The sequence below is a fragment of the Dermochelys coriacea genome, chromosome 1 (genome assembly GCF_009764565.3).
Source record: "Dermochelys coriacea isolate rDerCor1 chromosome 1, rDerCor1.pri.v4, whole genome shotgun sequence".
Classification (NCBI taxonomy): domain Eukaryota; kingdom Metazoa; phylum Chordata; order Testudines; family Dermochelyidae; genus Dermochelys; species Dermochelys coriacea.
The window spans coordinates 309,803,355-309,829,254 of record NC_050068.2 but is presented as its reverse complement, the minus strand read 5'-3'; the positions used below and the strand labels follow the sequence as shown (position 1 = coordinate 309,829,254).

Below are 25,900 nucleotides of genomic sequence, written 5' to 3'. Positions count from 1 at the left end.
GAACAAGGAGCAGTGAGGGGGGGTCTCAAGTTGCAGTGGGGGAGGTCTAGGTTAGATATTAGGAAACACTATTTCACTAGGAGGGTGGTGAAGCACTGGAATGGGTTACCTAGGGAGGTGATGGAATCTCCATCCTTGGAGGTTTTTAAGGCCCGGCTTGACAAAGCCCTGGCTGGGATGATTTTTAGTTGGGGTTGGTCCTGCTTTGAGCAAGGGGTTGGACTAGATGGCCTCCTGAGGTCTCTTCCAACCCTAATATTCTATGATTCTATGACACAGGTGAGGCCTCAGCAGGAGTAGTGTGTTCAGTTCTGGTTGTCACACTTTGGTAAAGATGTGGCTAAATTGGAGAATCTCCAGAGGAGAGTATCAAAAATGATAAAAGGTTTAGAAAACCTGACCTTTGAGGAAAAGTTAAAAAAAAAAAGCTGGGCATGTTTACTCTTGAGAAAAGAAGACTAAGCGGGGGACATAATAATAGTCTTCAAATATGTTAAAGGCTGTTATAAAGAGGAGGGGATCAGTTGTTCTCTGTGGCCACTGAAGGTAGGACAACAAACAGTTGACTAAATCTGAACCAAGGGAGCTTTAGGGCTTGTTTGAAGAAGACTGTTAACAGGAGCTAGCAACTTTTAGTTCACACCTGCAGCAGCCACATGGTACAGTTACAGCACGGCACTTTGGTGCACACTGCAATTCACAACCCCATCATCCAAACTGTGACATAGACATAGCCTTAGAAATGTTTTCCTACTACTAACCTAACTAAAGGGTAGTTAAGCACTGGAATAGGCTTTTAAGGAAAACTGTAGAATCCCCACCACTGGATGTTTTTAAGAATAGGTTGGACAAACACCTGTCAGGGCTGGTCTAGATTTACTTGGTCCTGCCTCAGAGAGGGGGGCTGGATTTCATGACCTCCTGGGGTCCCTTCCAGCCCTACATTTCTACGATTAACAAAGAATCTCGCTTCCAAGAAGCTTGGGGAAATCTGGATCCAGATCCAAACTTCACAGCTCATCATTTTCTATAATGAGCCTGCATCAGAACACTGATTCAGATCAGAAGCCAGTTCCAAAGTCTTTGTATTCATACTTTAAATATTTTCAAAATCCTAGCGACACAGAACAAAGTTAGCAGAAATATTTTAGATCTCTTCAGAGAAAAAGGCTAAAAATAATTTTTCTTTAATTTTTCGGACAGCTCTGACAAGATGAGAATGGACACTGATGTAGAAACTGTGACAGGGTATACATGCTAGCAAGGGAAAGAAGGGGTTACTGGGCTTCCCTAAAGGAGAGGGGAAATACCTGTCCCACTTAGAAGAGAGTAATGAGCTAGAGGGAGGGGCTGACAGAGAGGGCTCATTAATGAGCTAATTGTTTTAAAGGGTATGTTTGGGTTATAGGAATGCATGGTTCGAGGGAGGAATATGCTGTGGAGATCTATACCTACAGTGCCCAAGCCTGAACAGCACATGGGGTAGAAATTTTGGATTTGGGTTTTAGATTGTTTGCTTACTGATCTTGCAAGGTATTTCTTCCAGGGAATCTGGAACATGCTGTGTTTCGTACCAACCATAGGCTTGTGCCTTTTGGTCTGAATCTAAACTCAGTTGGACCACAGCTTTTAACAGATGTTAACTGTACATTTTCAGTCAAAATAGGTTTCTGGAGTTTTATTTTGCTTTTTCCATTTCTCCCAAGGTTCTGCATAATGTTTTAAGGATTTGTATAAGTAATTTCTATCTAAGGAGTGGTTCCCTTTATTACAAACTGTCACTGGGTTTTTTTTTTAAAGTCTGTCTAAGTTAAAACAAAGCCTCGGGCATGTGTTCGTTCCTTGTAAAGCCTATAAATGTAAAATTTTCAGAAAGACCTAGGACCAGTGTGGACCAATATAATACACACAACTCTCTCAAATTTCATAAAACTCTCTTCTAACTGGAAGCACCTCACAAGTCTTGCTATGTGACCCCCAAGATCGTCAGCAGATCTGGACTCGAATGAACTTAGGGGAGGTAAATTTCATCAGCTAGGACCCCTCACTAAAATGGACTGTGCTCTGTTCTTCTCCCACTTAGACAGCTCTAAATCAGGAGTAACTCTATTGAAAACAATAGGATTACACCAGTGTAAAATTGGTGTAACTGAGATCTGAATCTCATCCCCATCACAATTACACAGGGGGATTGTTAATGTGAGGACCTCAGCAGATCTTTATTATAGTATCCTGTGAGGAGAGAGGGGAGTTGTGAGTTAGCCATCTATCAGGAAGGAACATGTGTTATATCAGTGAATATGTCCACCCAGAACCTGCAAAAGAAAATTACAGAATTAATTGGTGTATGTTTCAGAGTGGCTTTGATGCAATAATACAAGACTGATAAGCCACACGCTGAAAAGCATGAACTTCTCAGCAAGGATTTTTAAAGCAAACTACAGGTGCTGACACAAAAATGTTGACACTTATTTTAGGAAAGTAATAGATGCCAAACAGAGATGGGCCTGTTAGGTTAACATGACTGAGAAACCGGGAAGGACTCCCATTCCCCTGTCTCAGAGTGGTAGGACCTGAGACAGGGTGAAGGTAGAGAAACCTATCACTAGAGGGGTGCACTCGAGGGACTAAAAAAGGGTCCAACACACAGCTTGCCCCATAACCATGGAACATGTCAACTCCACAGCAGTGACTTCAGTGGGAGTTGAAGGTATTTGGCATTTTGCAGAGGTGGTCAGCGGGTTGCAGAATAGGATCCTTGGTAAACCTATTAATCTACACATATAGATCAACAGTGAATGTAACCCCTGAAGATAAGTATTGTATTCCGTCATATACATTTCTTATCTCCCAGAGTAGGTGCAGTTTTAAAACAGTAGTTTTGGCCATATATAATTTGATGTAATCAAACTGGAATGTACATTGTGCAACTCTCGAATAAGGCTTGGGCGGCTCCATCACCAGGCTTTTTGTTATATTACATATTTGCAGACATAAAATCTGTCTGGCATGAGTGGAAAATATGACCATATGAACATCTTGTTGATTCTTAAAATTTCCACTGGGAATGCTTTGTCACACAACACCTTTCTCTTTGTGGGAACCGTTCTCACATCATTAATAGTTTGTCCTAAAATTCAAAGTATCAGTTTCATAAAGCCCAAATTAAGGATTTTTTTTAAAAAAAAGTACAACAAAAACAAAATGTCTGAGCATTTAGGTTTTCCCAAACTGGATTATCTTCTACTTCCATTTCCACTCATTCTCTTTAAAATTCATCATGTCTGTTAGAAACTTGCTATGTCATCTCATTTTCCACAAATATGAATCTCTCAGTTTAATCATGGAAGACTAATAATCACATTTTTCTTGCTGCTTTTACTAAAGGACACTAATATTTCAGCTAATCTCTAAAATCTGTATATTATATATTGATTATACATGTTGTAATTGTTCAATTTCATTCTTGTTTTAAATCTAATCCGGTTAATATAACTTTAAGGATTATAGCTATTAAAACTGCACTTAAAAAAAGGATTTATCTAAAAGGCTACAGTTTAAGTATTATTTTAGTGTGTGTGGTGAGAGAAAGAGATAGAATGTTTATTATATACAGCTAATACAAAGCTCACAGCAGCCACTGAAAATATTCTTATTTACTTGGGCTTTGGATCAGATGTATAATACTTATTTATATATCTATGTATGTTAGCTATAATGCTATAAACAATTATTTCTATTCTGCAATACCCAATTCTGCTCCTGAAAGCATGAACTGCAGACATGGCTATCTTTCTCCCCTCCCCCTTATTTATATGAATAAGAGAGTCTGTAATTTTCTTAGAGAGAATAAGCATTTGTAAGGAATATAACTCACTATGATTTAGGACATGAGTCAAGCACTAACTTCTGGAGGTCAGGAAGAAACTTCTCCTGTAAGTGTACTACTCCATAACTGTCTATGGGCTCTTGTACCTTCTTTCAAAAACTCAGGTACTGGCTATTCCCCCAGACATAGGAAACCATTTTTAACCAGTTTTCTTAAGGTTATCACTGTGATAACACCATTTCTGCTGCCTTATATGGCTATTTCCCAAATGTTTATTGGGTTGGAGAAGGGGACATTAGACATGGTGGAACTGAACAGAATTCAGAATCCAGATGGATGTTCACAAACTGTATCTGAGGTACTTAAATTGCTTCTTTAGCTGTGTATATTAAAGATGAATGCAAGCTAATTCCATTAATTCTTTATTCTGGGTCTGACAGAATTGTGTGGGAAGGAGGGGCTATCCCACTACACATGCAAAACAATATAATATATATTTCAGAATACATTTTTCATTTTTAGCTCAAATTTTCCAGGAAAAAGAGGTCAGTTTTGACCTTTTTATTGCAAAAAAAAGTTTAACTAGAGGAAAGGGTAGGGTATTATCTTTGATTAGATTAATGAATATGTCATTCTTCACATGTGAATAGTCATGAAGACAAAATTGATATTGCCCTGTACTGAAGGTTTTTACAAAGCTGTCTCTTTGTGAATGCTATTTTGCTGGGGTCTGGATGGCTCAAGGGATATGGAGATAGTGGCATATGGAGCATTTCGGCTCCATCTTTTTGTTGAAAGAAAACCCAGTTTAGCAGTGACCAAAAGTTAATCTGAAAGCTAGCTGATGGTTTATGTGAAATGAGTTTGCAGTCTCATTCAGTTCCCAAAGGAAAGATGTTGACATCATAAAACTTCTATCACAGATGCCCCCTTGTTTGCAGTTTTAACAGAGAAGCCTAAAGGTTGAATTGGAATGGAAAGTGAATTACCCTTTCACTCCTAGCATGTTGTAGTACAATTGAGGCACAGGTGTTGACAAGAAGGGAAAGAGCTTTATGAATGGCAAATTCAGAAGGAGCATAGAAGAAGTAACACTTCTTCCAGATCTAGTAATATCTTCAATTTAACTCATCCAGCGCACAAGCAATTGAAACACATTAAAATCATGGAGCAGGTCCTCAAGAAAACTATTTTGAAGCACTTGGAGGAAAGGAAGGTGATCATAAACAGTCAACATGGATTCACCAAGGGCAGGTCATGTCTGACCAACCTGATTGCCTTCTATGATGATGAGATAACTGGCTCTGTGCATATGGGGAAAGCAGTGGATGTGATATATCTTGACTTTAGCAAAGCTTTTGATACGGCCTCCCACAGTATTTTTGCTAGCAAGTTAAAAAAGTATGGATTGGATGAATGCACTATAAGGTGGATAGAAATCTGGCTAGATTGTAGGGTAGTGATCAACTGTTTGATTTCAAGTTGGCAGCTGGTATCAAGCGGAGTACCCCAGGGGTGGGTCCTGGGGCTAGTTATGTTCAACATCTTTATTAATGATCTAGATAATGAGATGGATTGCATCCTCAGCAAGTTTGCAGATGACAATAAACTGGAGGGAGAGGTAGGTATGCTGGAGCGTAGGGATAGGATTCAGAGTGACCTTGACAAATTGGAGGATTGGGCCAAAAGAAATCTGATGAGGTTCAACAAGGAAAAGTTCAGAGTCCTGCACTTAGGACGGAAGAATACCATGCACCGCTACAGGCTGGGGACCGACTGGCTAAGCAGCAGTTCTGCAGAAAAGGAGTTGGGGATTACAGTGGACGAGAAGCAGGATATGAGTCAACAGTGTGCTGTTGTTGCCAAGAAAGCAAATGGCATATTGGGTTGCATTAGTAGGAGCATTGCCAGCAGATCGAGGGAAGTGATTATTCCCCTCTATTTGGCACTGGTGAGCCACATCTGGAGTATTGCACCCAGTTTTGGACCCCCCACTACAGAAAGGATGAGGACAAATTGGAGAGAGTCCAGTGGAGAGCAACGAAAATGATCAGGGAGCTGCAGCACATGACTTACGAGGAGAGGCTGAGGGAACTGGCTTGTTTAGTCTGCAGAAGAGAAGAGGGAGGATTTGATAGCAGCCTTCGACTACCTGAAGGGGGGTTCCAAAGAGAATGGAGTTCAGCTGTTCTCAGTGATGGCAGATGACAGAACAAGGAGCAATGGTCTCAAATTGCATTGGGGAGATCTAGGTTGGATATTAGGAAAAACTATTTCACTAGGAGGGTGGTGAAGCACTGGAATGGATTACCTAGGGAGGTGGTGGAATCTCTATCCTTAGAGGTTTTTAAGGCCTGACTTGACAAAGCCCTGGCTGGGATGATTTAGTTGGTGGTGGTCCTGCTTTGAACAGTAGGGTTGGACTAGATGATCTCCTGAGGTCTCTTCCAACCCTAATCTTCTATGATTCTATGATAACAGCACAGTGTGGAGAGTTTTGCAATGCTGATATCCATCCTGTGAGTAAATGGCCATTCTAGGGATGTCAGTCCAACTCCTTTGACAAGGGTTCCAAGGCTTCCCAAGCATGTAAACTGGCAGCTCTTACATGGAGGTGTGAGCATGGGTGTGGGGTTGGCACAGTTTGTTAATACCACCCAGATTTGGCAAGAGGGAGACCCCTGGGTATATCCAAATTGCAGCCCCTTTCCTGGCTTCTCCATAATTCATTATTATATTTGTGGCTGTTCTTCTCTCTACACTTTATTTTTTTTATTTTTTTGCATATCTTATGTGAGCCTCCCCAAACCCCAGAGATCTCCTTGTCAACCTCCTACTGGCACTGGCTAACATGGTCATTCATATATCAGGAGGGAGAAGTTAGGAAGATAGGGGCACTGGCTTTTCCTGTGACTGTGGGGCCTATTTCATCACACTTTTATGATCACCCATCCAAGCAGAATTTCTTTGCATACCTTCATATCTTCTTGGAGCAGTGCAGGTTATCTGAGGTTCTCTGCTTGGTGGCCCTTTCTGGATGGTTAATTTTATCCTTATAGCTTCACTTCAATTCCTTTTTATTCTCCTTCCACCCCCCATTTTTTGTCCCCAGTAATAAGGTTATTCATGTAGTCCACCTCATATTTTTGTGGATGAGGCTCACTCAATGGGGACTTCACCCACCTATGTGGGAGTCAAACAGGCCTGCTCTTGTAACAAGCACTAAATTCACTACAAGAAAAATTCTGTTTTAAACAACCTATTAATTTCAAGTCCCAGCATGTTGCTGTGGTCAAGCCACAAATGCCTTTTCTTATGCGAGAAAAACAAAGCCACATTTTACTGTAAAAGAAAAGGTACTTTCATCTTGACTGTTTCTCATCCACATGCCATAAAACCACATTCCTTGTATACAACCCTGAATATTGCCCCAAGCCTTTTAAATATCTACTATAAGGAAGGCCACTTGCTAATGAAACCTGGCAAGATGCTGTTGCCAATCCACCTCGCTACTTTATCAAACAGAAGAAATTCTCAACAACCAGGTGCTTAAAAGACATGGACTTCAAAAAACTGTTCTGCTGTAGCTCACGAAAGCTTATGCTCTAATAAATTTGTTAGTCTCTAAGGTGCCACAAGTACTCCTTTTCTTTTAGTCTCTAAGGTGTCACAAGTACTCCTTTTCTTTTTGTTCTAAATGGTAACTGATATCTAAGGAAGGGATACTAATAACTAATATATTCAACAGGATGCAGGGAGGCCATTTTGAGGGTGATGTGTCTTCGTCACAGTGGTGTTGTGAGACTTCTAGCCAAGGATCACAATGCACTTTACAGATATTAATGAATTAAGCCTCACAACACTATTTTGAGGAAGACAAGCATTATTATTCCTATTTTATATATAAATAAACAGGCATAGGGAAAGCAAAATGACTCAAGGTCACACAGGAAAGCCTCAATCCTGAACAATTTCTGCTAGCGTGAGCATCTGCATGCTCCATATTGACACAACATGATTAGGAGGATTTGGAGGCTCCCCAGGGAGTTGTACTAAAGAGGTCTGTTAGGATAAAGATATTCAGGCCTGTCTGTAAAGGCCTATACTCTAAGAATTTAGGTGTGTTCTTATCACTTGGCTAGTTATAGAGGTATAAAAGAAAGAATCAAAATCACTGTCTGCCAGTGTAAGGGCCTTCTCTGACTGTGACAATCTGAGGCCCTGTTCTTAGGCTAAGGCTTTTGGCTAAGCAGCAGAGGCAGCCATAAGCTGGGAAGCGACCAGTCACCTCCTCACATTCCAAACTAGTCACATTGAAATAAGGTGCCATTGGGCTGTTAGGATACAATCCTGTCCTGATAATGCCTATAGCCTCCAGAGAAAGGGAAGTGCCCAGAAGATGTAAAAGGAAACTTAGTTTGATAGCATCCTGTCTGGCAAGAACTCACTTATCAATAGCTGTGATGTGAAATCCTCACTTCTGTATTGTTTTGTCATTATAGTTCCCACTTTGCTATTGTTTGTCTGTATAATCTCTGTCTGGTTCTGTGATTGTTTCTGTCTGCTGTATAATTAATTTTGCTGGGTGTAAACTAATTAAGGTGGTGGGATATAATTGATTATATAATCATGTTACAATATGTTAGGACTGGTTAGTTAAATTTCAGGAAAATGATTGGTTAAGGTATAGCTAAGCAGAACTCAAGTTTTACTATATAGTCTGCAGTCAATGAGGAAGTGAGTGGGCATGTGTGTGGGAAATGGGAACAGGGAATGGGGATAGGGAAATTGGAATCATGTTTTGCTAAAGGGGGAAATGGGAACAGGGAATGGGGGTGGGGGAATTGGAATCATGTTTAGCTAAGGGCAGAAATGGGAACAGGGACACAGGCAAGGTTCTGTAGTGTCAGAGCTGGGAAGGGAACACTAAGGAAGGAAACTGGAATCATGCTTGCTGGAAGTTCACCCCAATAAACATCAAATTGTTTGCATCTTTGGACTTCGGGTATTGTTGCTCTCTGTTTATGCGAGAAGGACCAGGGAAGTAAGTGGGTGAAGGAATAAGCCCCCTAACAAGGTCCAGGAATCAGAGTAGCAGCCGTGTTAGTCTGTATTCGCAAAAAGAAAAGGAGTACTTGTGGCACCTTAGAGACTAACAAATTTATTAGAGCATAAGCTTTCGTGAGCTACAGCTCACTTCATCGGATGCATTTGGTGGAAAAAACAGAGGAGAGATTTATATACACACACACAGAGAACATGAAACAATGGGTTTATCATACACACTGTAAGGAGAGTGATCACTTAAGATAAGCCATCATGGTGACAAGCAGGTAGGCTAATTCCAGCAGTTAACAAGAATATCAGAGGAACAGTGGGGGGTGGGGTGGGAGGGAGAAATACCATGGGGAAATAGTTTTACTTTGTGTAATGACTCATCCATTCCCAGTCTCTATTCAAGCCTAAGTTAATTGTATCCAGTTTGCAAATTAATTCCAATTCAGCAGTCTCTCGTTGGAGTCTGTTTTTGAAGCTTTTTTGTTGAAGTATAGCCACTCTTAGGTCTGTGATCGAGTGACCAGAGAGATTGAAGTGTTCTCCAACTGGTTTTTGAATGTTATAATTCTTGACGTCTGATTTCTGTCCATTCATTCTTTTACGTAGAGACTGTCCAGTTTGGCCAATGTACATGGCAGAGGGGCATTGCTGGCACATGATGGCATATATCACATTGGTAGATGCGCAGGTGAACGAGCCTCTGATAGTGTGGCTGATGTGATTAGGCCCTATGATGGTATCCCCTGAATAGATATGTGGACAGAGTTGGCAACGGGCTTTGTTGCAAGGATAGGTTCCTGGGTTAGTGGTTCTGTTGTGTGGTGTGTGGTTGCTGGTGAGTATTTGCTTCAGATTGGGGGGCTGTCTGTAAGCAAGGACTGGTCTGTCTCCCAAGATCTGAGAGAGCGATGGCTCGTCCTTCAGGATAGGTTGTAGATCCTTGATGATGCGTTGGAGAGGTTTTAGTTGGGGGCTGAAGGTGATGGCTAGTGGCGTTCTGTTGTTTTCTTTGTTGGGCCTGTCCTGTAGTAGGTGACTTCTGGGTACTCTTCTGGCTCTGTCAATCTGTTTCTTCACTTCAGCAGGTGGGTACTGTAGTTGTAGGAATGCATGATAGAGATCTTGTAGGTGTTTGTCTCTGTCTGAGGGGTTGGAGCAAATGCGGTTATATCGTAGCGCTTGGCTGTAGACAATGGATCGAGTGGTATGATCTGGATGAAAGCTAGAGGCATGTAGGTAGGAATAGCGGTCAGTAGGTTTCCGATATAGGGTGGTGTTTATGTGACCATCGCTTATTAGCACCGTAGTGTCCAGGAAGTGGATCTCTTGTGTGGACTGGTCCAGGCTGAGGTTGATGGTGGGATGGAAATTGTTGAAATCATGGTGGAATTCCTCAACAGCTTCTTTTCCATGGGTCCAGATGATGAAGATGTCATCAATGTAGCGCAAGTAGAGTAGGGGCATTAGGGAAAGAGAGCTGAGGAAGCGTTGTTCTAAGTCAGCCATAAAAATGTTGGCATACTGTGGGGCCATGCGGGTACCCATCGCAGTGCCGCTGATTTGAAGGTATACATTGTCACCAAATGTGAAATAGTTATGGGTCAGGACAAAGTCACAAAGTTCTGCCACCAGGTTAGCCGTGACAGTATCGGGGATACTGTTCCTGACGGCTTGTAGTCCATCTTTGTGTGGAATGTTGGTGTAGAGGGCTTCTACATCCATAGTGGCTAGGATGGTGTTTTTAGGAAGATCACCAATGGACTGTAGTTTCCTCAGGAAATCGGTGGTGTCTCGAAGATAGCTGGGAGTGCTGGTAACGAAGGGCCTGAGGAGGGAGTCTACATAGCCAGACAATCCTGCTGTCAGGGTGCCAATGCCTGAGATGATGGGGCGTCCAGGATTTCCAGGTTTATGGATCTTGGGTAGCAGACAGAATACCCCAGGTCCTGGCTCCAGGGGTGTGTCTGTGCGGATTTGTTCTTGTGCTTTTTCAGGGAGTTTCTTGAGCAAATGCTGTAGTCCAGGAAGCATCATCATGAACTGTTTACATACAGCCTTGCATACTCTGGGTATCTTCCCCTCATGTGATTTTCTGATTTGGGAATATTTTGTTCTGTATGGCAGCTTTTTTTTAATGTACGTTATTGTAATGTTGCCCAGATCTACATTAAAACCAACAGATTCTGCCAAGTACAAACTCAGGTTTCCAGAGCTGAAAGGTTGGTCTGCTAAACAACGACCTCAGCCTGTTTGTCTTTACTGTCTTTCTTATTGCATACAATGCTGAGAAGACACTGCAGTAGAACTCATGGCTAAAATGCAGTGTCCTCTGGGCAAGAAAGTGTCAGCACTTTTAATGAACTACCTACACAGCCAATGAACCAAAATGGCACAAAGAAGCAAGCAAATCACAAAAGTGTGTCCAAAATTAGGAAGGACACTTTTAAACAAAAAATAGCTCTGTGCAAAATGCAGCAGGAATTTATTGTGATGCACGTACAATATATACCAAAAGAAAAGCACATCAAGGAACACCTCCTAGTACATGGGAAAGAAGAAGGGAGCACAGGGGCAATAAGAGAGCTAGCTATAGAGACAACAATTATATAGTCCTTACTCATGAGAAAACAACTATTTCAACCTTCGTTTCTCCCATGAATTCCCTCACTGCTACTGAATACAGGGGCGAGTAAGGCTCTGCCTTGGCATGTAGAAATAAAAGAATGTTGCATTTCTACTTCAGATTATGGCTTGAATGAACAGTGACCGCCTCAAAATATTTCCCTCACTAAGGGAAATAAATGAAGGAAGAATACCAAAGATGGACATAATGAAGTATCTGACTCACATGAATACAGAGATCAGTCACCCTTTACTGCATCCTCCCATACATCTTGCATAGCAAAAACTACGACTCTCCAACAACTACTCACAGTATAATATGACAGCAGGTCAAATTATTAATTGCAAATCAGTTATCTGATTATTCTAACCCTTTTCTTTCTCATGGCTCATTTGTGAAGTGGCTTTAACCCTGGCTACTGAGAGATGGTGTTTAACAGTTCCTCCTTACCCACATTTGCAGCTTCCCTGTGTGCAGCACCCTTGCTGAAACTCCCTGGCAGTGACAAATAATTTGTGTAGCCACTAGGCTTTGACAGCCCGTGCTTAGTTCTCATCAGCAATTTTCAAAAGGGCATTCCGTCAGAGCAATCCAATGCCAGGAATAGGGTGTAATTAATGTGTCAGCCAGGCCACGCTGGAGGAGCATGTTTCCAAAACAAACCTGGCTTGTTATTCAGCATTAGAGTATGAATTGGCCCTAAACCATGCTCTGAGGGGCCAGATTGCTCTTTCTGGAGAATGCACAAGTCAGAGCTCTTCACTGGAAAGAGATATAGACAAAAGGGGCATCTTAACCTCCCCGCAGGGCAGCCTCATTCCCTACTCCTGCACTCGCCCCATCTGTGTCATGGAGACACCTTGTCTGGAATTGTTTGGGGTCACAAGAGGGTGGAATTTATAAGCTTTGCCATTGTTAGTTTGAAGGCAGCTATGATGGGGGCAGGGTCCTGACAGTGACACAGAAAAATTCTGTTTGACTGTTTCTTCCCCCTACACCCTCAAAAAAACACAGCAGTGGGAGTGGACATGAGAGGGATTATTTCATCCCTTCAGAAGGTATTTGTGAAAAAAGGCTGACAAAGGAGGTGCTGTCGTCATCATGAATAGGTCGGAGTATGAACAAGAGGCTACTAGGCAGCTCTCCAACACCACTTTCTACAAGCCATTACCCTCTGATCACACTGAGAGTTACCAAAAGAAACTACAGCATTTGCTCAAGAAACTCCCTGAAAAAGCACAAGAACAAATCCGCACAGACACACCCCTAGAACCCCGACCTGGGGTATTCTATCTGCTATCCAAGATCCATAAACCTGGAAATCCTGGACGCCCCATCATCTCAGGCATTGGCACCCTGACAGCAGGATTGTCTGGCTATGCAGACTCCCTCCTCAGGCCCTTCGTTACCAGCACTCCCAGCTATTTTCGAGACACCACTGACTTCCTGAGGAAACTACAGTCCATTGGTGATCTTCCTAAAAACACCATCCTAGCCACTATGGATGTAGAAGCCCTCTACACCAACATTCCACACAAAGATGGACTACAAGCCGTCAGGAACAGTATCCCCGATACTGTCACGGCTAACCTGGTGGCTGAACTTTGTGACTTTGTCCTCACCCATAACTATTTCACATTTGGTGACAATGTATACCTTCAAATCAGCGGCACTGCGATGGGTACCCGCATGGCCCCACAGTATGCCAACATTTTTATGGCTGACTTAGAACAACGCTTCCTCAGCTCTCGTCCCCTAATGCCCCTACTCTACTTGCGCTACATTGATGACATCTTCATCATCTGGACCCATGGAAAAGAAGCTCTTGAGGAATTCCACCATGATTTCAACAATTTCCATCCCACCATCAACCTCAGCCTGGACCAGTCCACACAAGAGATCCACTTCCTGGACACTACGGCGCTAATAAGCGATGGTCACATAAACACCACCCTATATCGGAAACCTACTGACCGCTATTCCTACCTACATGCCTCTAGCTTTCATCCAGATCGTACCACTCGATCCATTGTCTACAGCCAGTGCTACGATATAACCGCATTTGCTCCAACCCCTCAGACAGAGACAAACACCTACAAGATCTCTATCATGCATTCCTACAACTACAATACCCACCTGCTGAAGTGAAGAAACAGATTGACAGAGCCAGAAGAGTACCCAGAAGTCACCTACTACAGGACAAGCCCAACAAAGAAAATAACAGAACGCCACTAGCCATCACCTTCAGCCCCCAACTAAAACCTCTCCAACGCATCATCAAGGATCTACAACCTATCCTGAAGGACGACCCATCACTCTCGCAGGTCTTGGGAGACAGGCCAGTCCTTGCTTACAGACAGCCCCCCAACCTGAAGCAAATAGTCACCAGCAACCACACACCACACAACAGAACCACTAACCCAGGAACCTATCCTTGCAACAAAGCCCGTTGCCAACTCTGTCCACATATCTATTCAGGGGATACCATCATAGGGCCTAATCACATCAGCCACACTATCAGAGGCTCGTTCACCTGCGGATCTACCAATGTGATATATGCCATCATGTGCCAGCAATGCCCCTCTGCCATGTACATTGGCCAAACTGGACAGTCTCTACGTAAAAGAATGAATGGACAGAAATCAGACGTCAAGAATTATAACATTCAAAAACCAGTTGGAGAACACTTCAATCTCTCTGGTCACTCGATCACAGACCTAAGAGTGGCTATACTTCAACAAAAAAGCTTCAAAAACAGACTCCAACGAGAGACTGCTGAATTGGAATTAATTTGCAAACTGGATACAATTAATTTAGGCTTGAATAGAGATTGGGAATGGATGAGTCATTACACAAAGTAAAACTATTTCCCCATGTTTCAGAGTAGCAGCCGTGTTAGTCTGTATTCGCAAAAAGAAAAGGAGTACTTGTGGCACCTTAGAGACTAACACATTTATTAGAGCATAAGCTTTCGTGAGCTACAGCTCACTTGAAGTGAGCTGTAGCTCACGAAAGCTTATGCTCTAGTAAATTTGTTAGTCTCTAAGGTGCCACAAGTACTCCTTTTCTTTTTATTTCCCCATGGTATTTCTCCCCCTCACCCCACCCCCCACTGTTCCTCTGATATTCTTGTTAACTGCTGGAATTAGCCTACCTTGCTTGTCACCATGAAAGGTTTTCCTCCTTTCCCCCCCCTGCTGCTAGTGATGGTTTATCTTAAGTGATCACTCTCCTTACAGTGTGTATGATAAACCCATTGTTTCATGTTCTCTGTGTGTGTGTATATAAATCTCTCCTCTGTTTTTTCCACCAAATGCATCCGATGAAGTGAGCTGTAGCTCACGAAAGCTTATGCTCTAATAAATTTGTTAGTCTCTAAGGTGCCACAAGTACTCCTTTTCTTTTTGCGAATACAGACTAACACGGCTGCTACTCTGAAAAGTGTTGCATATAAAACTGGCCTCTACACCCTACCCTGGAGGGAGGTACTTATAACCTACAGTAAACTGGCTAAATGAGTTTGTTTAGCAACTCTAGTGGAAGCGGGGGTGGGGAGCTAAGTCTTCTCTGACTTCTGTTACATCCCCTCCATAAATATCAAAGGGATCACACTCAGACCTCTGCCTATCACACACCTTCTGCCCTACGGATAGTTCTGGATGGAATTCTGTGTCCCCTTCAAACTCATGATGCCCTGTTCAGCTCAGTGATTTATTGCTATTAAAGCTCCTTTTGCTAATCTCAGTCATTTTGATTCCTAAGGGTCTGATCCTGCACACAAAAGGCAAAAGAGAGCTTTTCTGGAATACTTATGCAGGGTCAGGCCAAAAGTTTTTTCAGAATGGATTCTTAATTTGTATTTGAGTGCTTTTTGGACACAGTTCTACTAAAATTAATGCAGCACTTTGTATTCAGCAACTTGATTATCATTATCTTGTTCAGATAATACTTCAGACTGCATAGAAGAATCAGGTTCAATGGGTCCTGACCTTGAGGGATTATTTTTAAAGCAGGAAATAACTTTCATAAAACCAAAGACAGTACAGGTAAAACACTGACTGTCTGATTTTTGCAATTAAAACACGCAAGATGTGCATTGACCTTTATTTGTGGTTTATTATCTGTGAACAGAATTTTGTGTCATTCTTAAATCTAAATTAGTTCACAGAACAACATCCTCTTATATGTTCATATTTTCAGGCATTAATGCGTGATTAAGATTAACTTTAGTTCTTTATGAGAAAAGCTATTTCTCTTATGCAGTAGCTCTACATTGCATAAACTCTGCAAGAACAGCTTGACAACCAGCATCCCCAAATGGTAACTCTTTGTAAACGTACACATTTGTTACTCTTTGGATCAACTAGTTTCACTGTAGGAAAGAGACAGATAGGACTGGGATAATCATGGGATTGTCAAATATGAAAAATTGTCCAAGACAGAGAAATGTAGGGCTCAAATCATTTTCCCAGATGACCCACAAGGGAAGGGACTTGCTATACAGATCCCTCTTGTTCCTCTTTCTTCCTTTCCCCATCTACAGATGGGCTTGCACAGGACAGAGAGGAAAAGGCCAGGGGGTGATGTGCAGCTTTCTTCTCCCCAGAAAAAACAATAGACTATAAATTGAGCCTGGATTAACTGTTCCATAATATCCTAAGTGTTGGGGAGACCCACTTAAGATAGGTTCTGGAAACAGCAGTAGCTGGAAGAGGGAGGTTCAGTTTGACCTATGCTACCAGAGGGTGTGTGGGAATAGAACCACTACAGAGCCAGCAGGTCCCATAAGTAGGGAAGACACAACTTGGAAGCCAGGTTGGTTCCATGTAAAGAAGCATGGCCAATGGTTGTGGAAAAGAGTGCAGAGACCAGGAGACCACAGAACCAGTGGAGAAGGGTGTGGGGCAGTCTAGTTTTTGAGAGTTAGTGGATAGTAGCTCAAAGAGATCAGAGAATGAGGACCAGGGAACAAGGCAGGGCTGCTACTGAAGAGAAACAAGGCCTAGAAAACAAGTAGACTTGTCCCTTGTGTTCTAAGGGTTACTATTGTGGGTTTTGTTTGTTTTGCTAGCCTTGTACAGAATAATGCTCTCTGGTAGCTATGTAAACATCAAAGGAAAACAGTGGCATTTCTGGAAAATTATGTCGTCAAAGTCCAAATGTTTATTTTCCAAGCTGGAACTATAGATCACATAACAATGTTCTTTCATAATGACTATTTGTATTGTGCCCAGTGACTGATAGAGATTTAATCAGCTTATCTGATGGCTGGTCATGCATTAGTGACATTTGCTCCCTGTACCATTATTGATCTGCTGTAGTCTCATTTGCTTAGATAATTGACTTATTGTGCACGTCAGACAATCAGAAACCAGCACACATGCAATTACAGTATGTATTTTTATGAATAAGCCAGTTTCTAACTGGCTACAGTTTTATTCTGTTATTTAGTGGCAAGCTATCTACTAGCTTACTACTACTTACTAGCTGCCATGAATTCCATTTGGGACCCTCATCCCACAGTCCTTGGGTGAAATCCTAACCTCATTTAAGTCAATGATGAAACTCTCATTGACTTTGGTGGGCTCAGGATTTCATCCATAACATAACAAAACTCGCCCTCAGAACAACAGGAGTTCTGTAGCATTATGATAGTGGGATCAGGCCCTTGATACTATCTTTACTAGTGGTAGATAAAAGCAATACTAGATTGCAGTGACTATAAAGGAGATTCTCTGTTGAGCCTTTTGCAAACAGACATATTCTGTGTTGATCCCTAATTAAATAACAAAGCCTGTGTTGACAGACATCACCACACAGAAGCTCCCTAAATTGACCAGCTATGGCACAGACTGCTGGCTATATTACAGGTACGATTGTTAATTATATGAGTTTGACAGGAAAATATACTGGGGCAAATAATCTCCTGTAAAACCAATGCAGTGATGTCCGTGTGAGTCTGCAGAGAGATAGCCTGAAACAATAACTCTCAAGGAAGTTTGATATGCTCTTTCTGCTGCCAGGGCATGAGGGAAGAAAATCTGTGGAAAGGAATAATAGCACCAAAGAATTATTTGGCCCAATATATTTTCCTTTCAGATCCCCAATATTGACATCAGTGGAGTTTTACCAGAGATTACTTCCGTCCATTGAATTCTATTCAGGTTACAATGTAATTTGCCAATATGTAAATATTCATTACTTCTACCCATCTATAGTCCTAATCCTACCTAGAACCTATATTACAGCCATTTTTAAAAAAATCTGCATCATTTAAATAAAAGATTATCCATCAATCAGACAGGGTGCGTCACAAGAAAATGCATCAGAGAGAAAATTCAGGACACACAATTTTAAAAATAACACAACTTAACATTTTTCTGTTTAAATAAGAAACCAATTAACAGTCCAATAATACTTTACCTATATCATAGACTGTTAGCTTCTCAGGGTTTGACCATGTTTTCCTGTGTGTTTCTACAGCACCAACTAGAATAAGGTCTCATGACTGGGGCCTCTGTGTGCTTGCCTGAGACTGCTAATAATCACATTGCCTTTATGCCAAGAGGTAGCAGATGTCCAGGGCCTAGCAGGTTAGCTTCCCAGTGGAGGAGAAATCAGTGATGTGGAATCTGTGTATATTCCAACTTTCCTGTTTACAGATACATAGAAGTTCATAAAAGCAGCCAATAGATTGCTGTTCATGTTGAGCGTGTAAGAGAGTGTGCACAAAGGAGATGATGGATACTCATCCAACTTGCACACCCATGAAAAAGTCAGTCACAATCTGGCCCACAGTGAATTCTAAAAGACCCAATCCTGACCCCATTGACTTCAATGGGAAAACTTCAGTGACTTAAATCAGAGCATGTTTAAACCCCATGTTTGTTACACAGATGAAGTTGTCCACCAAATATATGTTCTAGAATGCACAATGAATACATTTTAGTCCTGAATCTGAATCTTTCCCTCACTGTTAGTCGTCACTTAAGACATGAACAAGACTCTGCCGTCCCTGTCTTTCATGCTGTTGGCTGGAATGGCTATCAAATTGTGTTTCTGTAATTTAATGTTTTAGATAGTTGGCTTATCACTCAGCTCTCAACGTGGGTGGCCAGTGGTCCCTTCTCTTTGATCTGTCTGTATTAGCTAGCCATAACATGAATTAAGATTCCTGACGGAATAGCTCTCAGGATCAGTGGAGCACACAAACCTTCCCACTGTGGCAACGTGCAGTTCCAGTGAAGAATTTAAAAGTGAAAGAGTATTGATTTGGGTTTTTTTTAAAACCTGTTCTCTCACTGACTTACACTGTATTAATTAGATTACTTTCACCAGAAGGAATATTTGTGCAGCAGGCAGCATGTAACATAATGGATCTTTCACAGTGCTGAACTCCCTCAACTCCTGGTGAAGTCAGTAGTTCAGAGAGCATGGCCCTTCACAGGATCAAGTCATGTGTTGGTATGACTGTTGCAGTGTACATTTCTTTAGCTGACCTGCAGGGCTTATACAGCATCTGCCGCATTTCAGCAATACAGGCAGAGGCCAAATTGCTTGGAGTGTATTCAGAATTCAATTGCATAACATTAGCAAAACCAAATATGCATTTCTGCTACTCTAACAGTAGAACACTGAGCAAAGCAATTCTCAGAGAGTAATGTACTTTAGTATACTGGGAGGGACAGTCAGGACAGCTGTAGTGCGACTATGCAGAGGGCAAAAGTCATTACATGAGGTACTTTCAACATTCCTGCAGCTCACAGAAAAGTGGGCGGAGTAGGAGAGGAATCATAGCAACATAGGACTGGAAGGGACCTCCTGGATCATAGAATCTAGTCTCATGATATCATAGGCACCGCCATCCTATAATTCCATTCATATACCTATCAAGAAACAGCAGGAAGCAGTACGATCTCAGCAAATCTAGAGCTGATCCACTGCAAAGGTCTCTGAAAAGTGAATTCTGCCCACAATTCTAGAATTTCATAATGAATATATTGCAGAAGTGCAAAGTGGGGTTATTTTAAAAAAGCAGCACTCAAATCACTAGTTTTGAAAAAAAAAATGAAGCCAAAGGAAATTACATGGATTTTGCAAACAGATAAGGGATGAGAGAGCAGATTAAATTCTGGGTTTAGCCTTGATAGTGTCTCTTTGAAACCACAATTAATTCATTGCACTCTAGATGAAACATCTTGTCGTTTAAAAAGATCCTTGTGTTTATGATGAATAATTGCTTTGCAATGTTGCCTCAATTTTTATTAATTTTATTACTTGCTTCATAGGCAGATTCTGTATTCCTTGTAGCTTTTATGGATCATGTGACAGTTCTTAAATCGATTTTACTTAAACCAACAAATTTTCCTTTCAACTGCTAGATGTTCTTTAGCACTGTAGGATACAGTCTAAAATGTATGTGCGTGGGAGGGCAGTTATACAGTCTCTTTATGGAGCATATAGCTCTCATTTCCATTAATTGGAATTGCACATGCATTAAGAGTATAATCCTGCTTGGTGCTGAGCAATAGTTCCCATGACTGTTGAGAGTGCTCAGCACTGGCAGGAGCTGCTCAGTACCTTACAGGATCGATCTCATGTAAAGGACAATATAATCCTAAGGCTTCCCCAGCTGTTTAATAGCATTTGATGCATCAGTTATAAATTCTCTGCCATTAATGAGAAATCTCCCTACATCCATTTATCTAATCTTTTCATTTTCACTCTTGGCTACCCCAGCCACAAAGACAACTATGATCATTGTCAGTGTTCTTATAGGGAAGACAGCCTGTTTGAGAGCATTCTGGTTACTCCTTTTTCAAATTCAAAGCAAGCGTATAGTAGATGGAATGGCAAACTAAGAGAAACGGGAGAAAAATGTTTAGACATTAACAACTTATCTTTTAGTGCTCAAATGTTTTATGGCTGAACAGAACTGGAGATATAGTTTCTCTTAATGCTTGTTCCCCTTATTGCTGTGATGGAAGCAGTTGTTCCTCATCCTACATTTTAGATAGTAAATGAATGCATCCTTTATAGGAGATGTTGGGAAACATTTGAGGTCCAATTTCATTACTGTAGTGAAAGCATCCTGCATTTGATTTAATTAATTCTCATTAATTTAATTAATTCACATTTTGACTTTTTATTGATCTCTCTCTGACAGGTACATGGATGCCATTTCATATCAGATGAAGTGCATAATAAAGTAGCTTTTATGGGGAACAGTTGCCATAGATATCATTGGGTATAGGTGGGTTTGTATTCATGTATAATGACAAATGAGAACTTTAAGCAAATATTTTCAAAAGTGGGTGCCTAAATTTTAGTTCCTAAATCCAAATTTATGCGTATTATAAGCCAGTAGGAAAATTCACCAGCTGATGCACCAAAGAATTCAGCCACAGGATTTTCAGTTCCTTTTTTTCAACACTTGGTTTGATTTCTTCAAAATAACACAAGTTTAACACATGATCATGTCCCTTCCCCCAACCTGGGAGGAGCCTATCTACCTCTTCTGGAGGATTCTATCTACTTCCTACAGGATTGCCTCACAGGCCATCTGCTGGGAGTCAAGGTGAGCCTTTCTGTTCCCTTTTCCTTCAAAGCCGGCTCCTGGCAGGATTATCCTCTGTAAGCCATGCACGAGTTGCATATAAATTGGGTCCTTTTCCCTGATCCAAAGGATCCCTGCAGCTCAGCAGAACTATTTGCTGGTTTTCTGGAAGACCAGGGGCCAGATCCACAAAGGGATGTAGGCATTGCAGCACCCAGCGTGGCAATGTCTAACTTTCAGGTGCCTAGAAAATCACTGGAACTCACAAAGCCAGGATCCCTATGCAATGAATGGACAGAGATGGGTAATAAGAAGGGGATCCACAAAAGCCAACAAGGCTGAGCAAGGAACTGCCTAACTAGCCAATAGCAGATGCCAATGTGAAGAGTGTGTCATAACCCCCCACCCCTCTCTGGGATTGCAATGCCTAAGTCCAGGCTGGAGAGAGGGGCCTCTCTCTGCTTGGGATCCACAGCTCAGAATTGTCTCCTGGAGTCAGGTACATAACCCGTTGGGTTTTTTCAAGAAATGCTGCTGGAGGAGTAGGGAGGGGTGTGGCACTGCCTCTCTATTTATTTTTAAGTCATTGGAGGGACTAGACCCTGGCTGTCCCACCTACCAGGTAAGTGCCCTAACCACTTGGATACACGGTCACTTTCTCTTGAGCTCTTAGTGACTGTTTAAATATTTATACAAAGTGGAAAACCTTTGTCAGGAGAGGAAGGGAGCCCCACAGCAGATTATCCGATACCCCACTGGTTAGGGCTCTCTCCTCAGAGGTGGGCCACCCTTCTTCAAATCCTTTCTCCCCATCAGATGGAAGGGGGATCTGAACCTGGCTCTCCCACATCCCAGGTGAGTGATCTCACCACTGAGCTAAAAGTTATAAGAGAAATGGCACCACAGTCTGTGGCCTGAGCACACCTACTCTATCAGGCCCCAGAACTGAGATAGACAGGGCAAGACCTACCTTCATCTGGTTTGAGTATCCTGCTAAGGTTTAGGCATGAAGATAAGGGTCCAGATACCTAGAGCAAGGAGTTGTGCACATGCCCAATGGCAAAAACGTAGGTATCTAGGGAATTTTTACAGTGAAAATTTAGGTGCTGAAGGATTTTAGATGTCTACAGGATTAGGCACCAAAAGTGGGGAGTTAGATACCTATGTCCTTTTGTGGATCTAGGCCCAGATGATCTTCAAGCTATCACATGATCCCTGGTCATACAGCATCAGCTGGGAGGCAGCTGATCAATCACAGGTGTGGGTAGGACTAACATCTTTAAGGGGCCACCCCACCCTGTGACATACATTCCCCATCTAGAGCCTAGTTTACCCCATTTGGCCAATCTTTTCATTAAACTGCTTAATTGTTAATCGAATACAGGCAATAAGTCACTACATTTATCTTAATTCTTTTATTCTGATTCTGGATACAAAAAAGATACACCCCCTACAGAGTCATTCTAAAATCTATTTCTAATAAAGTATCTGTATTTATTTAACTTTAGATATATCAGGTTATGTTCCTGACATTATAGTCACAGGAGCTTGGGGGGGCGGGGAGGAGAAGGGGGACGTGAAATAACTCTTGCCTCAATTTCCTTAGTTTGCTTGACTTTAAGCCAAAAATATTTTTTTTATATTAATAGGCCCTTGTAATAATGAATGGAGAAAAAACACTTGTAACATATCTGCAAAGTACATACTTTAATTAAAAGCCATGTGTGATGCTCAGTACAGGGCTGCAAGCTAATTCACTCAAATGCTAATATAAATCAAAGGTGTGTCTAAAAGTATTGTAGTGTAATTAGGCCAATTCACTTGTGTGTCAGTTTAGTTAAAAGAAAATGTTAGTGATATTGTTTTCACTTATCTATTACTTCTTGAATGCTATCTCATTACATTATGTATATCCCTGTAAATAGTTAACCCTAAATCAAAAGTGTGTGTTAGTGTTAAAATAAGAATGTACTTGATGTGTAAACTTCATGAAAACTAATGAAGGATTGTTGTTTGCTATTAAATTACCTTTCACACTGTGTATATCCCTGAAATTGAGTTACCCATCAAACACAACTGGAGCCCTGGAAATGTAAATGAAGAAGAGTGCTAACTTCAGTGCAAGGACCATTGTGTTCAGCAATGGGAATTCACAGACTCAGTCTGCATTTCCTACTCATCAGCATCAAAGAAAAACCCACATGGTTAGAGAGACTGCCAGTTTGTCTTCTCCGAGAAGAACACATAAATATGAATTCAAAGAAAGATCCTTTATCCTGTTTGGACTCTTATAGGGAAGATACCAAATGCAAAGTGGAGATTCCCAGAAACATCTAGGTTCCCTGAAAAGACTTCAGAAACTGAGAGATTACTACATCTCTGCTATCATTTTGGACTTATAAACTTTGACTCACCTGTTAATGTATTTTACCTGCTTTAGCCTCTGAATAACTCTCATTTCTTTTCTGAGCTAATAAATCTTTAGTTAGTTAGTTTAATAGACTGCTTTGGGAACAGTCACCTTCTTGTGGTGAAGGGACTTGCACTTTCCAATGATCCTCAGACCTAGGTTGTTGGGAGCTTCATGTTCCAGGTAGGGTCTCCCATGGAGAACAGGTCTGAGGGGAGGTCCCAGACAAAGCACGGTCCAATCCCACAAGTCCCTCAATGGTGGATCAGGCGGAAAAAGGTCCTTGTATCTCAACGGCTGTGAAAGCGGATGAAGGCTGCCACTAGTGGAGATTTCCAGATGTCTCGGACTTTCCCTGCCACTGGGCCCCAGACCTCCAACTTGTCATGATCGTGTGGTTGCTATAGGCGCACAAGCTTCCCCCCATTAAAAGAAATCATGCACAGGCTTCTACCATGGGAAATAACATCTTTCCAAACTTCCAAGCCCTGCAGCGATGGACTAGTGGTGACAGGGACAGGATTAGTGAATCTGGCCATCCCTAGTCATGAATCTAAACATAGGCAGAGGTAGTTAGATGGTCATCTGGCACCTGGACTGAGATAGGGGTGCAATTCAGCTTGTGACTTAGGATCCCCTCTGTTCACCCCACATGGGGAGAGGTCTAGAAAAGGTGCCCTAAACTAGGCTCTCTCATACACTTCTGGCTGGATTACCTTGTCCAGTGGGATGACTCTGCTTGTGGTTGAAGCTATAAAAAGACAGTGACTTTTGCTACATGGAATGTTCACACCCTGATGGATAACAAAGATAATGTACGGCCGGAAAGAAGAACTGCTGTCGTCCCCTGGGAACTTGTGAGATATAACATCGATGTCACTTCCCTGAGTGAGACAAGGTGCCCAGATGAAGGTCAACTGAGAGAAGATGGTGGAGGCTACACCTTTTTCTGAAAAGGAAAATCTTCAGAGGATAGGCGCATTCATGGTGTCGGTTTTGTAATTAGAAATAAGTTTGTCAGTCATCTTACAGAATTTCCTATAGGAATCAATGAATGTCTCATGACTCTTCATCTTGAGCTCAACAACAACCTGTCTGCTGCTGTCATCAGCGCGGATGCCCCAACACTTGATTCCATCGAGGATATCAAGGAACAATTCTATACAGATCCTGACAGAGTCTTGACCAACATTCCCAAGGAGGACAAGATCATTCTTCTCAGAGATTTTAACGCTAGAGTCAGGTGGGAATCAGATTTCTGGAATGGCACTATCTGAAAAGAAGGAGTAGGAAAGGCTAACTCCAACAGCATCCTCCTCCTGAGCAAATGCGTAGAACATGGCCTGGTCATCACAAACACCCTCTTTAGATAAAGTGAGAAGTATAAAACCACCTGGAGATACCCTCGCTCCAGGCACCTTCTTATTGTTATTGTTAGAGCTCGAGATGGGAAGGATGTCCACATCACAAGGGCCATGCATGGAACCAATGCTGTTGGACAGACCATCGCCTTGTTAGGTCAATCATGAATTTCCAGATCTCCTCAAGGCATCACAAATGGGCAAAATCAGTACGAAATAAATTCAACGTCAAGTCCCTTGAAGATATAGTGACTCAGGAGAAACTTCAGCAGTGTCTCCAAGAGAAGTTTGCTGCTTATGCCTACAGCTGATGATGATTGTGGAAAATGCTGAGTATCAGATGTTTTAGAAATGTGTGCCAAGTAATGGAAAATAACAGTACAAGAGATAAAGGACAAGGCCAGAAGATTTTGGCTGGACTGAGGACTAAACTTTGGCTGAACTAAGGACTAATGATATAAGCAGCACCTGAGAGTCTTTACTACCACAAGATAATGGAACCCAAAGATAAGAATGATGAGAACATTGGGTGATAAACAACAGAAAAGGAATAAACAAGTGCTGTATATATATTGCTGTGGGAAGGGAAATAAAGTGCTTTTTACCAGCAACTGTGTCAGTTGTCCTGTAAGCCAGCCAGCAGCAACAGATGATAATGAAAATTTCTGGAAGGGATTAAAAACTGCCATTCTCTCAGCATGTGCTGAGTCCATTGGCTATGTCACCTGCCATCACCAAGATTGGTTTGATGAGGACGATGCTAAGATTCAGGGCCTGCTTGACCAGAAAAGAAAAGCTCATCGCATGTGGCAAAATGACATATCACACCAGCAGAAGAGTCATATGAGCCCAAAGGAAAACCCGTTACATCAAAAATAAGTGGTGGCAAGAAAAGGCCAAAGAGATTGATCTTTATGCTGATAAACACAACATGAGGAGTTTCTTTCAGGCAATAAGGCCATTTACAGCCCATGCTCCCATGGACCCACACCACTCCGAGCCCAAGATGGGTCAATGTATTTAAAGGACAGCGTAGCCATCAAAGCCAGATGGAACAACAAGA

The 25,900-nt window shown here is 41.8% G+C and overlaps 1 long non-coding RNA gene across 1 annotated transcript; it reads left to right on the top strand.

The window, feature by feature from the left end:
- Positions 1 to 1,445: 1,445 nt before the first annotated feature.
- Positions 1,446 to 25,609, top strand: LOC122457827. The gene is made up of 3 exons (XR_006277502.1): positions 1,446 to 1,456; positions 11,107 to 11,110; positions 25,487 to 25,609. It is a non-coding gene; the product is annotated as an uncharacterized LOC122457827 (long non-coding RNA).
- Positions 25,610 to 25,900: the final 291 nt, after the last annotated feature.